The sequence below is a fragment of the Hyperolius riggenbachi genome, chromosome 6, assembly GCF_040937935.1.
Source record: "Hyperolius riggenbachi isolate aHypRig1 chromosome 6, aHypRig1.pri, whole genome shotgun sequence".
NCBI classification, from domain to species: Eukaryota; Metazoa; Chordata; class Amphibia; order Anura; family Hyperoliidae; genus Hyperolius; species Hyperolius riggenbachi.
In genome coordinates, this window is record NC_090651.1 from 272,145,972 (window position 1) to 272,159,068 (window position 13,097).

Here is a 13,097-nt window from a genome sequence, read left to right on the forward strand (position 1 = left end):
AAAATGCAGATTTGTTCCAGAGTAAAATGCACTGTACATTTAAGTACTGTATATTCCTGCGTATAAGACTACTTTTTAACCCTTGAAAATCTTCTGAAAAGTTGGGGGTCGTCTTCTACGCCGGGTGTCATTGATGCCGGGTGATACGCCCTATCCTATTACCGCCTCTCAGATCTCCCTGCTGAGCGCAATCTATTCTTCCATACCTCTCTGATAAACAGGTAGACAAGGAGAGCTGACCAGTCTACTTAAGGAGAGTTGACCAATGCAACAAGTCAATTGACTATATACTGTTATATACTGGGTAACACATACAGTACAGCACAAGTATCTGTTCATACTCAGCACCAGTATATGATTTTTTTATTTTTATTTATTTGGTGTGCGCTGGAAGAGGGGTAGTCTTATATGGAGAGTATATCCCAAACTCTATATTTTAACTGGAAAAGTTGGGGGGTCGTCTTATACGCCCAGTCGTCTTATACGCCGGAATATACGGTATTCCTTTGTTGCTGTCATTTATAATAGGCCTGTAAAAATCTGACAGGTTTCGGACTAGTCCAACTCCTCATAGGGGAGTCACACACGTATGTACAACAAATTGGAGAGGTCCACTGATGCCCCCCCATGAAAGTCCGGTCCGTGGCTTTGAGAGTCCTCAGAACTTTGGGTATTCCCTAAGCCTTCACTCCCCAAAGCATATTTGTCCAGTTGGTCAAATAACTTTCATGGGGGGAGGGTTTGTCACATTCACAGTGGGACGTGGCGGAGCTGTGTTATAAAGCCTTATAACGCAATTTACTGCACTGTAATGCTAATCTAATGGGACGTTCACAGTGTGAGTTTAGCGTCGCATTGTAACGTGTAGCGTTATGGTAACTCACTGCTTGCAGTGCGTAACCTCTATCCGCAAACGTTACCAGGTACAGGAAAGCATACTTTTCATTGCCTGTATGCTTTCCTATACCTACTGTATGCAACAGTAACGCAGTGTTAATGTGCGTTACCACCTTTTTGTTGCATTGCATCATTTACTCCCAGAATCTCTTCAGTTTAATGAATATGTAAATCCTTCCTTTTTCTTGATGTGTTTGAACAACCCAGTCCTATATCCAGTGTAAAGAAAAAGTGAGAGCTTTGCACACTGTGTATGTTTCTGTATAGGATGTGGCTGCAGTAAATTGAAGGATGGATAGCATCTCAAAGTAAACCTGTAATTTAAAAGTAAAAAAGTCAGTAGAGGCTTCTCACATCGTCCTGGAGACCACCAGTCTAGCTCTGAGACCCTCTGGAAGTGAGGCATCCTGCGCAGTGCGGCCACGCTTATTCACTGATGGGATCACAAACGCATCCACAGCACTTTTCAAAGAGGTTCCCAGCGCTGGATCGTTGGAGGTGAGGGTGACTGGGGGATGCCTCTGGATTTTCTAGAGGCTTCCCTCTACTGAGTGAAGTATCCATTTGGGGCTCCGGTTTTTTATAGTTGATGGCTGCCACGTTAACCTATTTTGGTTCCTGGACGTAGAAACTACATCCAGGAACCATGCGCGCTACCGCTCGCTCCCGCGGCCGATCGCGCGCGTGCACGCGCACTCCCGGCCGCGGATTCGGTAGCCGCGGAATCAATGTATCGGGCTATGGTGCCCGATCACTGATTCCTCTCCCCCGCTGAAAAAGCGACAGCTTCTCTCGAAAGCTGTGCTTTTTCTGGCTGTTCCCTCCCCGATGCGGCACTCTAAGCGTGTGTTACGCTTAGAGTGACGTCATGTAACCAAACTCATGGCCGCCATCTTGTGGCCAAAAAGTAATACTACAACTGAAAGGAAAATAAAAATAAAAATGAACACACCTTTACATTATAAATCTATTGTTTACCTCCCACCCTCCCAAAACTACCCAAATAAATTGTTTACTATAAAAAAAACATTACAATTAAAAAAAAAAAACATGTAAATATTTACCTAAGGGTCTAAACTTTTTAAATATCAATGTAAAGATGAAATATTTCTATATATTTTTTATTTTAAACTTGTAAATAGTGATAGATGCAAAATGGAAAAAATGCACCTTTATTTCCAAATAAAATATTGTCGCCATACATTGTGATAGGGACATAATTTTAATGGTGTAATAACCGGGACATATGGGCAAATACAATACGTGAGTTTTAATTATGGAGGCATGTATTATTTTAAAACTATAATGGCTGAAAACTGAGAAATAATGAATTTTTCCATTTTTTTCTTATTTTTCCTGTTAAAATGCATTTACAGTAAAGTGGCTCTTAGCAAAATGTACCCCCCAAAGAAAGCCTAATTGGTGGCGGAAAAAACAAGATATAGATCAGTTCATTGTGATAAGTAGTGATAAAGTTATAGGTTAATGAATGGGAGGTGAACATTTCTCACGTGAAAACGACGGAACGCGAATGGGTTAAGCACCACATGTTGTCCATCCTCCTCACTCCATAACAGAAGGCGTTGCTGGCCTATAGGCAGTGAGCGCCCAATCCTTCCGACCGATGTTAATTGTACGTGTTTGCACCTTTACACATTACTTTACTTATGCGAGTGCTAAAGTCTTGGGACTGGCCTATGTCTGCTATTGTGACTTCCTTTTTATAAAGGGGTATGTTTATAAAGGGGTATGTTGTGCTTACTAAAAGTTAAAATTAATTGAAATTAAAACGTGTAGTGCATCTTTATATTTACTTGGAGTGATTGCTGGAATATTTTCACCGAGGCTTAGGCTTTGTTACCACTGGAGCAGAGAGTGAGTGTTATACACAGGAGCGGTTTACTCTTGTCATCCGCGGGATCCGTGGCAGCAAGCGGCCCACACTTCTGTGGGCCAGGCGGAAGCGTTCCCGAATATAGCCTATGGGAGAGCGTATCTTCCCCAGACTCCAGCCGCATCACTGCGGACCATCAGAGCAGACATTACAGCTGGCCACACGTGATGCAGAAGTGTAGTGGGAACGGAGCCTTATATCCAGCAACTCTAGATCACATCATGCCTATAAATTCTAGTCCAGTGTGCAAACAGCTGTTTCAGACTATGTTGGCCTTCGTTGGTGCAAAGTATAGATTGATTAGGCTCTGTGGGTTGGAGTTGGGAAACTGTTTTGCAGACTACCCAGTCACAGGGAACCAGGCTAAAATGATCCAAAAGTTCCCCTACTAAAATAAGTTTTATGGCGAAAATCATTTTGCTTTCTTTAAAGTGTACCTGAGATGGGGATAGAAAAAAAAAGATACCTACTCTATCTGGGGCATTATCCAGGCCCCTTCAGGCTGATCACTCCCTCTCCTTCCTCCCGCGCTGCCTGGGTCCTCCTCTATTTGGATATTCTTTCAGTTGGGGGCCAGTCGGAGCTTTCGCAGTCCAGCTTCACGCTCCCCCCATCGTGCTCTTGTCTCTAAGAGCTTTTTGCACCTGAGCAGTAGTATTGTGCAGGCGCAAAACTTTCCCAGCAACGTTTCAGGATGGGCAAGATGGAGGAGAGAGTAATTTTTCAGTGGAATGGTGGTGGTGGAGACTGGACAGAGAGGGAGTAAAAGCTTTAGGCATTTCCAGGTGGAGAATCTTCAGGAGACATTCAGGGTAGTAAGTGCTTCTGCATAACTGGCTTAGATTTAGATAAAATCATGTGAGATTCATGGCTTTAACCAAAACTGCTCTCCTCCAAGTGGTAAAGGAAAAGGTTGATTCAGATGAGCACTGCAACCCCCCTCCTGGAAGCTGCTATGGGAACCTGGATGGAAGCTCCAGCATGACATCATTGCAGGGAGTATGGGGGAGAGGGAGTGATATGAAAAAAATCTGGAGAATCTGCCATAAAATATACATTTCACCAACATTGTTGTGAGATTTCCATTATTATAATCTAACTTCTTAAAAAATTCTACAGACTCTGTAAATTTTGGTCAGAAAATTGGTTGGTTTTAGGTCAGAAAATTTGATTGGACCGTCTCTCTTAGGCAAAGCGTTTAGAAAACGTCTCCAAACATGCCTAGAATGGCTCAGAAATCTGAGGTTTTTGGTGTGCACTGGGCCTCACTTGGATTTACTCGAACCTCGATTTTAGCATGGATTCTACTTTAGGCACAAAATACAGACCAATATATTTAAAGAGACACTGAAATGCAGTAGCTCTGCCTCATATTCAGTCAATCTCTGCCTCTCCCCGACCATCTCAGTGAAAGAAGACTGAGAGGGGCGGAGATCGGCAGAGATTGACTGGAGAGGAGGCAAAGCTACTGCGTACAGCTCTGCCTCTACCGGGAAGGAAGATCTGTGAGCCCAGGAACTTTGCTGGGCTATTTCAGGGCAATAAATCACTTGTTCTGCCGGTGAAATGCAGCGAATCCGCCTAGAATTTAATGCTGAAAAGGACTTAAGCAGAAAATCAGGTAAAAAAAAGAGACTTCAGTGTCTCTTTATTTAACCACTTGCCGACCGCCCACAGCCGATGGGTGGCGGCAAAGTGGACGCCGAAAGGACCGCAATACGCCCAAGGGCGTTGCGTCCTTTCGGCATGCCGGGGGAGCGATCGCGTCATTGATGACGCGCGCTTCCCCCGGCAACTGGCTCCGCCCACCCGCGACGACAACCCGCCGGCCGTTCGGAAGCACCGGCGGGTTGTTAACCCCGCGATCGCCGCTACAAAGTGTATAATACACTTTGTAATGTATACAAAGTGTATTATACAGGCTGCCTCCTGCCCTGGTGGTCCCAGTGTCTGAGGGACCACCAGGGCAGGCTGCAGCCACCCTAGTCTGCACCCAAACACACTGATCTGCCCCCCCGCCCCCTGATCGCCCACAGCACCCCTCAGACCCCCCCCCTGCCCACCCCCCAGACCACTGTTTGCACCCAATCACCCCCCTAATAACCCATCAATCACTCCCTGTCACTATCTGTCAACGCTATTTTTTTAAAATTCCCTAAACTGCCCCCTGGGGACTCCTGATCACCCCCCACCCCTCAGATTCTCCCGAGACCCCCCCCCCCCCCCGGTGTACTGTATGCATCTATCCCCCCTGATCACCTGTCAATCACCCGTCATTCACCCATCAATCACCATCAATCACCCCCTGTCACTGCCACCCAACAATCAGCCCCTAACAATCTGATCACCCACCCACACCATTAGATTGCCCGCAAACCCGCCGTCAGATCACCTCCCAAGTGTATTGTTTACATCTGTTCTCTTCTCTAAACACCCATTAATTACCCATCAATCACTCCCTGTCACCACCTGTCACTGTTACCTATCAGATCAGACCCTAATCTGCCCCTTGCGGGCACCCAATCACCCGCCCACACGCTCACATTGCCCTCAGACCTCCCCCTTATCAATTCGCCAGTGCATTAATTACATCTGTTCTTCCCTGTAATAACCCACTGATCACCTGTCAATCACCTGCCAATCACTTATCACCCATCAATCACCCCCTGTCACTGCCACCCATCAATCAGCCCCTAACCTGCCCCTTGCGGGCAATCTGATCACCCACCCACACCATTAGATCGCCCGCAAACCCGCCATCAGATCACCTCCCAAGTGTATTGTTTACATCTGTTCTCTCCTCTAAACACCCACTAATTACCCATCAATCACCCCCTGTCACCACCTGTCACTGCTACCCATCAGATTAGACCCCTATCTGCCCCTAGGGCACCCAATCACCCGCCCACACCCTCAGACCCCAGCCCTGATCACCTCGCCAGTGCATTGCTTGCATCTATTCCCCCCACTAATCACACCTTGAGACACCCATCAATCACCTCCTGTCACCACCTGTCACCCCCTAGCACACCTACCCATCAGATCAGGCCCTAATTTGCCCCGTGTGGGCTCCTGATCACTCGGCCAAACCCTCAGATCCCCCTCAGACCCCCTTCCGATCACCTCCCCAGTGCATTGATTGCATCTATTTCCCCTTCTAACCACCCCCTGAGACACCAATCAATCACCTCCTGTCACCCCCCTAGCACTCCTATCCATCAGATCAGGTCCAATACAACCTGTCATCTAAAAGGCCACCCTGCTTATGACCGTGTAAGCAATGTAATAGAGGCGCCAAAAAGTGTAAAAATAGATAAAATGTTTAAAAGACAGGGAGGTAATAGGTGGACTTACCTCCCTGATGCAGACACAGGCAAAAATTCGGGTTTTCGACAAAATAACGTTTTATTTATATACTCCCAATATTTTGCAACGCGTTTCGTGGGCTCGCCCCACTTCATCAGGCTATAAATAGGAGCAATCAAACACTGTGAACAGCTTCAGTCAGCTTAGCGCCTCTGACATAGAAGATTTTTTTTTTGTCCCAAGTTAGCGGAAAATGACACTTCGTGAAAAAAAACAATTAAAATCAATTTCCGCTTACTTGTGACAAAAAATAAAATCTTCTATGAACTCATCATACTCCTAACGGAATACCTTGGGGTGTCTTCTTTCTAAAATGGGGTCATTTGTGGGGTTCCTATACTGCCCTGGCATTTTAGGGGCCCTAAACCGTGAGGAGTAGTCTTGAAACCAAATGTCGCAAAATGACCTGTGAAATCCTAAAGGTACTCATTGGACTTTGGGCCCCTTAGCACAGTTAGGGTGTAAAAAAGTGCCACACATGTGGTATCACCGTACTCAGGAGAAGTAGTATAATGTGTTTTGGGGTGTATTTTTACACATACCCATGCTGAGTAGGAGAAATATCTCTGTAAATGGACAATTGTGTGTAAAAAAAAAATCAAAAAATTGTCATTTACGGAGATATTTCTCCCACCCAGCATGGGTATGTGTAAAAATACACCCCAAAACACATTATACTACTTCTCCTGAGTACGGCAATACCACATGTGTGGCACTTTTTTGCAGCCTAACTGCGCTAAGGGGCCCAAAGTTCAATGAGCACCTTTAGGCTTTACAGGGGTGCTTACAATTTAGCACCCCCAAAATGCCAGGACAGTAAACACACCCCACAAATGACCCCATTTTGGAAAGTAGACCCTTCAAGGTATTCAGAGAGGAGCATAGTGAGTCCGTGGCAGATTTCATTTTTTTTTTTTGTCGCAAGTTTGAAGAAATGGAAAGGTTTTTTTTTTGTTTTTGTTTTTTTTTGTCACAAAATGTCATTTTCCGCTAACTCGTGACAAAAAATAAAATCTTCTATGAACTCACCATGCCTCTCAGTGAATACTTTGGGATGTCTTCTTTCCAAAATTGGGTCATTTGGGGGGTATCCTGGAATTTTAGCACCTCATGAAACACGACAGGTGGTCATAAAAGTCAGAGATACTTCAAAAAGGGAAAATTCACTTTTGGCACCATAGTTTGTAAACGCTATAACTTTTACCCAATCCAATAAATATACACTGAATGTTTTTTTTTTGTTTATCAAAGACATGTAGCAGAATAACTTTCGCACTCAAATGTATAGGAAATTTTACTTTATTTGAAAAATGTCAGCACAGAAAATTAAAAAAGTCATTTTTTTGACAAAATTCATGTCTTTTTTGATGAATATAATAAAAACTAAAACTCGCAGCAGCAATCAATTAGCACCAAAAGAAAGCTGTATTAGTGACAAGAAAAGGAGGTATAATTCATTTAGGTGGTAGGTTGTATGACCGAGCAATAAACCGTGAAAGCTGCAGCGGTCTGAATGGAGAAAAAGGCTCTGGTCCTTAACCTCCTTAGCGGTAACCCCGTGCTGGACACGGGGTAAGCCGCCGGAGGGTGCCGCTCAGGCCCTGCTGGGCCGATTTTCATAATTTTTTTTTTGCTGGACGCAGCTAGCACTTTGCTAGCTGCGCCAGCACTCTGATCGCCGCCGGCCCCCGCCCGATCGCCGCTATTTGCTGCGGCGCGCGGCCCCCCCCCCAGACCCCAGCGCTGCCTGGCCAATCAGTGCCAGGCAGCGCCGAGGGGTGGCCCGGGACTCCCAATGACGTCCCGACGTCAGTGACGTCGGTGACGTCATCCCGCCCCGTCGCCATGGCGACGGGGGAAGCCCTCCAGGAAATCCCGTTCTATGAACGGGATTTCCTGATCGGAGATCGCCGAAGGCGATCGAAGCGGGCGGGGGGATGCCGCTCAGCAGCGGCTAGCTACATGATTAAAAAAAAAAAAATTTAAAAAAAACTGCTGCGCTCCCTCCTGGCGGTATTTTTCATACCGCCAAGGAGGTTAAAGGGAAGGTTCAGGGAGGGTGGGTAAAAAAATAAAAATCAATTTCCACTTACCTGGGGCTTCCTCCAGCCCGTGGCAGGCAGGAGGTGCCCTCGCCGCCGCTCCCGGTGGTCTCCGGTGGCCGACCCGACCTGGCCAGGCCGGCTGCCAGGTCGGGCTCTTCTGCGCTCCAAGGCCCGGAACTTCTGCGTCCCACGCCGGCGCTCTGACGTCATCGGACGTCCTCCGTGCTCTACTGCGCAGGCGCAGAACTACTGCGCATGCGCAGTAGAGCCCGGAGGACGTCCGATGACGTCAGAGCGCCGGCGTGGGACGCAGAAGTTCCGGGCCTTGGAGCGCAGAAGAGCCCCTACTGGCAGCCGGCCTGGCCAGGTCGGGTCGGCCACCGGAGACCACCGGGAGCCTGCGGAGCGGCGGCGAGGGCACCTCCTGCCTGCCACGGGCTGGAGGAAGCCCCAGGTAAGTGGAAATTGATTTTTATTTTTTACCCACCCTCCCTGAACCTTCCCTTTAAGACTGTGGTCCTCAAGTGGTTAACATGCTGCCAAGATCCTAGCTATGGATGCTGTTCTTTACAGACTGATTCATCCTGACCAAACTGGTTTTGTTCTAAGAGGATGGATGACAGACAGCATAAGACGCTACCTGAATTTCTCTAAACCTGTTGGACACCTCTGCTCCCATTATTGCTCCCATTATGCTGGAGCTATAATAATAATAATATACTTTGTATTTTAGTGACAGGGTAGAGTTAATGGGTGGCCAAGCCTGTCACATTTGTCTCTCAGCCATTTGTGAAAGGCAGTCAGCCAGCCCCCAGAGCCAAAGTGCTGAATAGCTCAGCATGTTATATATTTAGTCCCTTCCCATCAAGCACTGTAAACCTTACATCTATGCACCCGTCCTAAGACTCCAGCCTATGGAGTAAGTAAAACTAAACACTCAAAATAACATGAGTATTCATACTTCTACAGCTATTTCTGTCTCGCTCATAATAGTAATTCAGAAGCAGCAGGCAGCAAAGTGATTGGCGAATGCTACGTACAAAATGAAGGATATGATTGTAAGGGCTTATTCACACGAAAGGCTACATAGTGCATTATACATACCATTTAGCCTCCCAATCGCTGAGGTTAATCACCTTCCGGGAGCAAAATAAAACTGAATGGGAGGAGCGTTTGTAACCCTAGCAGCTGACAAGCAGTTAAGTGTACTGCTGTCAGCTGCTCGTGTGATAGAGCCCTGCCTGTTCAGGTGACTTTAGCTGAAGAACTTTCTCCTGTACTTTCTATTAAGAAGGCTGTCCAATAGAAATGTGAGCTTCTATAATGGAATAGTGAAGCAATGTGATACAGGGTGACACAGCTGTTAAAATGAATTTGATCTACACAATTATTTACCAATTTAGTGACAAGGCACACTCCAGGGTCTTTAATTACAAATCTTAAAGTAAACCTGGGGGGAAAATGTTAGTGTTTTATACTTCAATAAATAAGATCTCTGTAATGCCTGGCAAATCTCCTGCTTTCTTTTCAGCCGCTATGCCCCAATCTACCACCACCTTCTTCACCAGAAGTGGTGCGTCTCCGCTTGAACGGGAGGTGAAGAGCAACACCTGCCCGACTTCGGTTACACCCACCAGACAAACAAGACTATGTAGCTGGGTGATGGAAGAGGCTTAACAGGTTGTCACAGGAGTAATGAACGAGGAAGCAAGATTGCCCATAGCAACCGCAGCTCTGGGCTTACGATACCGCCACAAATAAACGAGACACAATGGACTACAGACAGACCGGCGGAATGCTTGCCAATCTAGTCGCTGCCCCAGCGACGGCAAACATCCACAAAGATAGACAATAGACAGACTGACTGACTGTTAGCGAATAAGATACAATGGTTGCTCGGGGAGCCCGCCGCCTGAGTCTCTAACAAGACAGACCACAGACAGACAGATGGAATGCTGTGCCAATCTAGTCGCTGTCCCAGCAACGGCAAACATCCACACTGACATACAGAAGACAAACAGGTAGGAGCGTAACTAATAGCAACCGCAGCTATAGTTAAGTCCTCCGGAACAGAGTAAGCAGGATAACTACCAGTCACCAACATGATGAAGGCAGTCTCCAGCTAGCAGGAAGGTGAGACTTCACTGTGCCCCCGTGAGTGCAGTGACCATCTAGGCAGGCAAGGTAATACAAAGCAAGGCAATACAAAATACAATTATCACAGCATGGACCCAGCAACAACTCGGGTAAGCTGAACGCTATGTCGGGTGAGGTCTGAAATGAGAGGCAGGCTTTTATGTGGACATCAGCTAATGGAAAATGACGTGCAAATTCCCACACAGCTGAATAGTAATCATGCAATCCTGTGCTACACTGATTGAAAGCAGCAAGCTGTCTGGGAATGGATGGAACTCTCATTACAAATACATGCCAGATTATGCAACCACATGCATGTAAGAAATCCACGACTGTCTGACTCCATTTCAACTGCAGCCAACCATAGGTGGATTCATGACAACATCCTGGGCTACTCTGAACTGCAGTGTGCTTGCAAACAGCCAAGACTCTCATGGCAAATGCAAACAAAACCAAGCAACCAAATGCATGCAGAAATATCAAAATTGCTCGGCTGCAGCTCCGCTGCAACCGGCAGGAGGGATCCTTGCAGTCTCCCGACACCTAGTAACGAGGCTTCAAACAATGGGAAATACAACTGGTGATTATCCGTCCAGTCGATTTATTTTTATTTATTTAAGTATTTATACAGCGCCGATATATTACGCAGCACTTTACAGAGTATATATTGTCTTGTCACTAACTGTCACTCAGAGGGGCTCACAATCTAGTCCCTACCATAGTCATACGTCTAGTCATACGTCTATATCGTGTAGTGCATTTATCATAGTGTAGAGCCAAATTTTAGGGAGAAGCCAATTAACTTATATGTATGTTTTTGGGAAACCAGAGTGCCTGGAGGAAATCCATGCAGAAACAGGGAGAACATACAAACTCCTTGCAGAGGTTGACCTGGCTGGGATTCGAACCGGGGACCCAGTGGTGCAAGGCAAGAGCGCTAACCACTACGACACCGTGCTGCCGATGACCAGCATATACACTACTTTAAATTCAATAGGCAAAAGCACAAGAAAAGGACACAGCACCCAGTAGGCAGTAGGCAGCAACAAGCTATATTGGAGCTTAGTGGATACACAGTCACACTACATGTTTCAGGCTTAGCGCTTCTTCAGCCCTTCGTGAAAAATAGCAATCAATACAGGTTATGTGATCAGAAAAACCTCTTCTCAAAAAGCAATAGTTCCTTTATCACAAAGAAGATTACTAAATTACCATGCCTTGTACGACTATTTTACTGATTTGTTCCATGAGGAAAGAATCCCATACAGCTTTGAAACCTTATAAGTATTCACAGGGAGTGCCTTTCTGGTAGCAATATATTGAAAGGGTAATATCTTGAAAGGACTTGTATTTGTGGGCAGTGCCATCTTTCCAGTTTTAAACTCATTAAACACTTCATTAGGACATTGTAATAATACTAGGTTGGGCCTCCCTTTGTACTCAACACAGCTTCAGCTCTTTATGGCATGGATTCCAGAAGCTGTTGTAAACATTCCTTATAAGGCCCATACTCACGAGTGACATTTGTCGCCGCAACACGCGGCGCGCGCGTGTTGCGGCGACAGGTCGCCCGTGAGTATGGGCCGCCGCACGCGCGCGCACCCCGAACTGTCGCCCGTCGCTCATGTCGCCAGGCGATTGAAACTTTCAATCGCATGGCGACAGTCGCCGCTGCCCCCCCGCCGCAACTGTCGCTAGTCCGCGTGAGTACGCGGACTAGCGACAGCAACCTCCATGTAGGTACATGGAGCTTCCGGCGGGGGGAGGAGGAACGTCAGCGACAGCTTCCGCCTTGCCGCTGGTCCCTCTTCCGCGTGTGTACGCGGAGGGACCTGGCGAGAAGCTGTCGCCGGCCTGTCGCCCACACGCTCACGTGTGCTGGCGACAGGCCACATTTCTCGCCCGTGAGTATGGGCCTTTACATTCAGGTCCATGTTGACATGATTGCATCAGCAATTTGTGAAGAATAGTCAGCTGCACATTCAGATTGTGATCTCCTTTTCTGCCACTCATGAACCACCACCAGCTTGCACTGTTGACACAAGGCAGATTAGGTGCATGGCTTCAAGCTGTTGACACCAAGTGACAACAGCTGTATCTGTATTTGACTGTATTGGGGCCCATACACTGGTCCATTTCAGCCTTCAATCAATTTCGATCAATTTGATCTATCTGACAGGATGGAAGATCTAGGTCAATCTGCTAGGTCGATCTGCTGCTGGCAGCAGATCGATGGCCCATTGAGTTACATGAGATCTAATGGTCCAATAATGCGTTTAGATCGATTTTCAATAGATTTCCAATATATTTCATTCTGAAATCTATTGGAAATCTGTTCCTAGTGTGTGGCACACATCAAAAAGATTCCTGTCAGATTAGACTGTCACTTGACAGCCATCTGACAGAAATCTATCTGATGGTCAAATCTGCTGCAAATCTATAAGTGTATGGTCACCTTATCTCACCAGAAGTCGATTTCTATCAGGCTGGCTGACGTTATTCCACAGATATTCCAAATATTTCTACCAATTTGGAGCAATGTATCAATCGAAAGTCTGATCTGACACCATGGGGGTGTGGCCAGGGGCGTAGCAATAGGGGTTGCAGAGGTAGCGACCGCATCGGGGCCCTTGGGCCAGAGGGGCCCCGAAGGGCCCTCCCTCAACTACAGTATTAGCTCTCTATTGGTCCTGTGCTCATAATAATAACTTCAATAGATACTTTGAATAGTGGTAATCCTTAACAAACTGTTTCCCATC

The 13,097-nt window shown here is 46.6% G+C and overlaps 1 protein-coding gene across 4 annotated transcripts in view; it reads left to right on the forward strand.

Moving 5' to 3' along the window:
- The window catches only part of SLC37A4 (solute carrier family 37 member 4), a 93,825-nt gene that overhangs the window by 6,773 nt on the left and 73,955 nt on the right, over positions 1-13,097 (forward strand). The window lies entirely within an intron of this gene.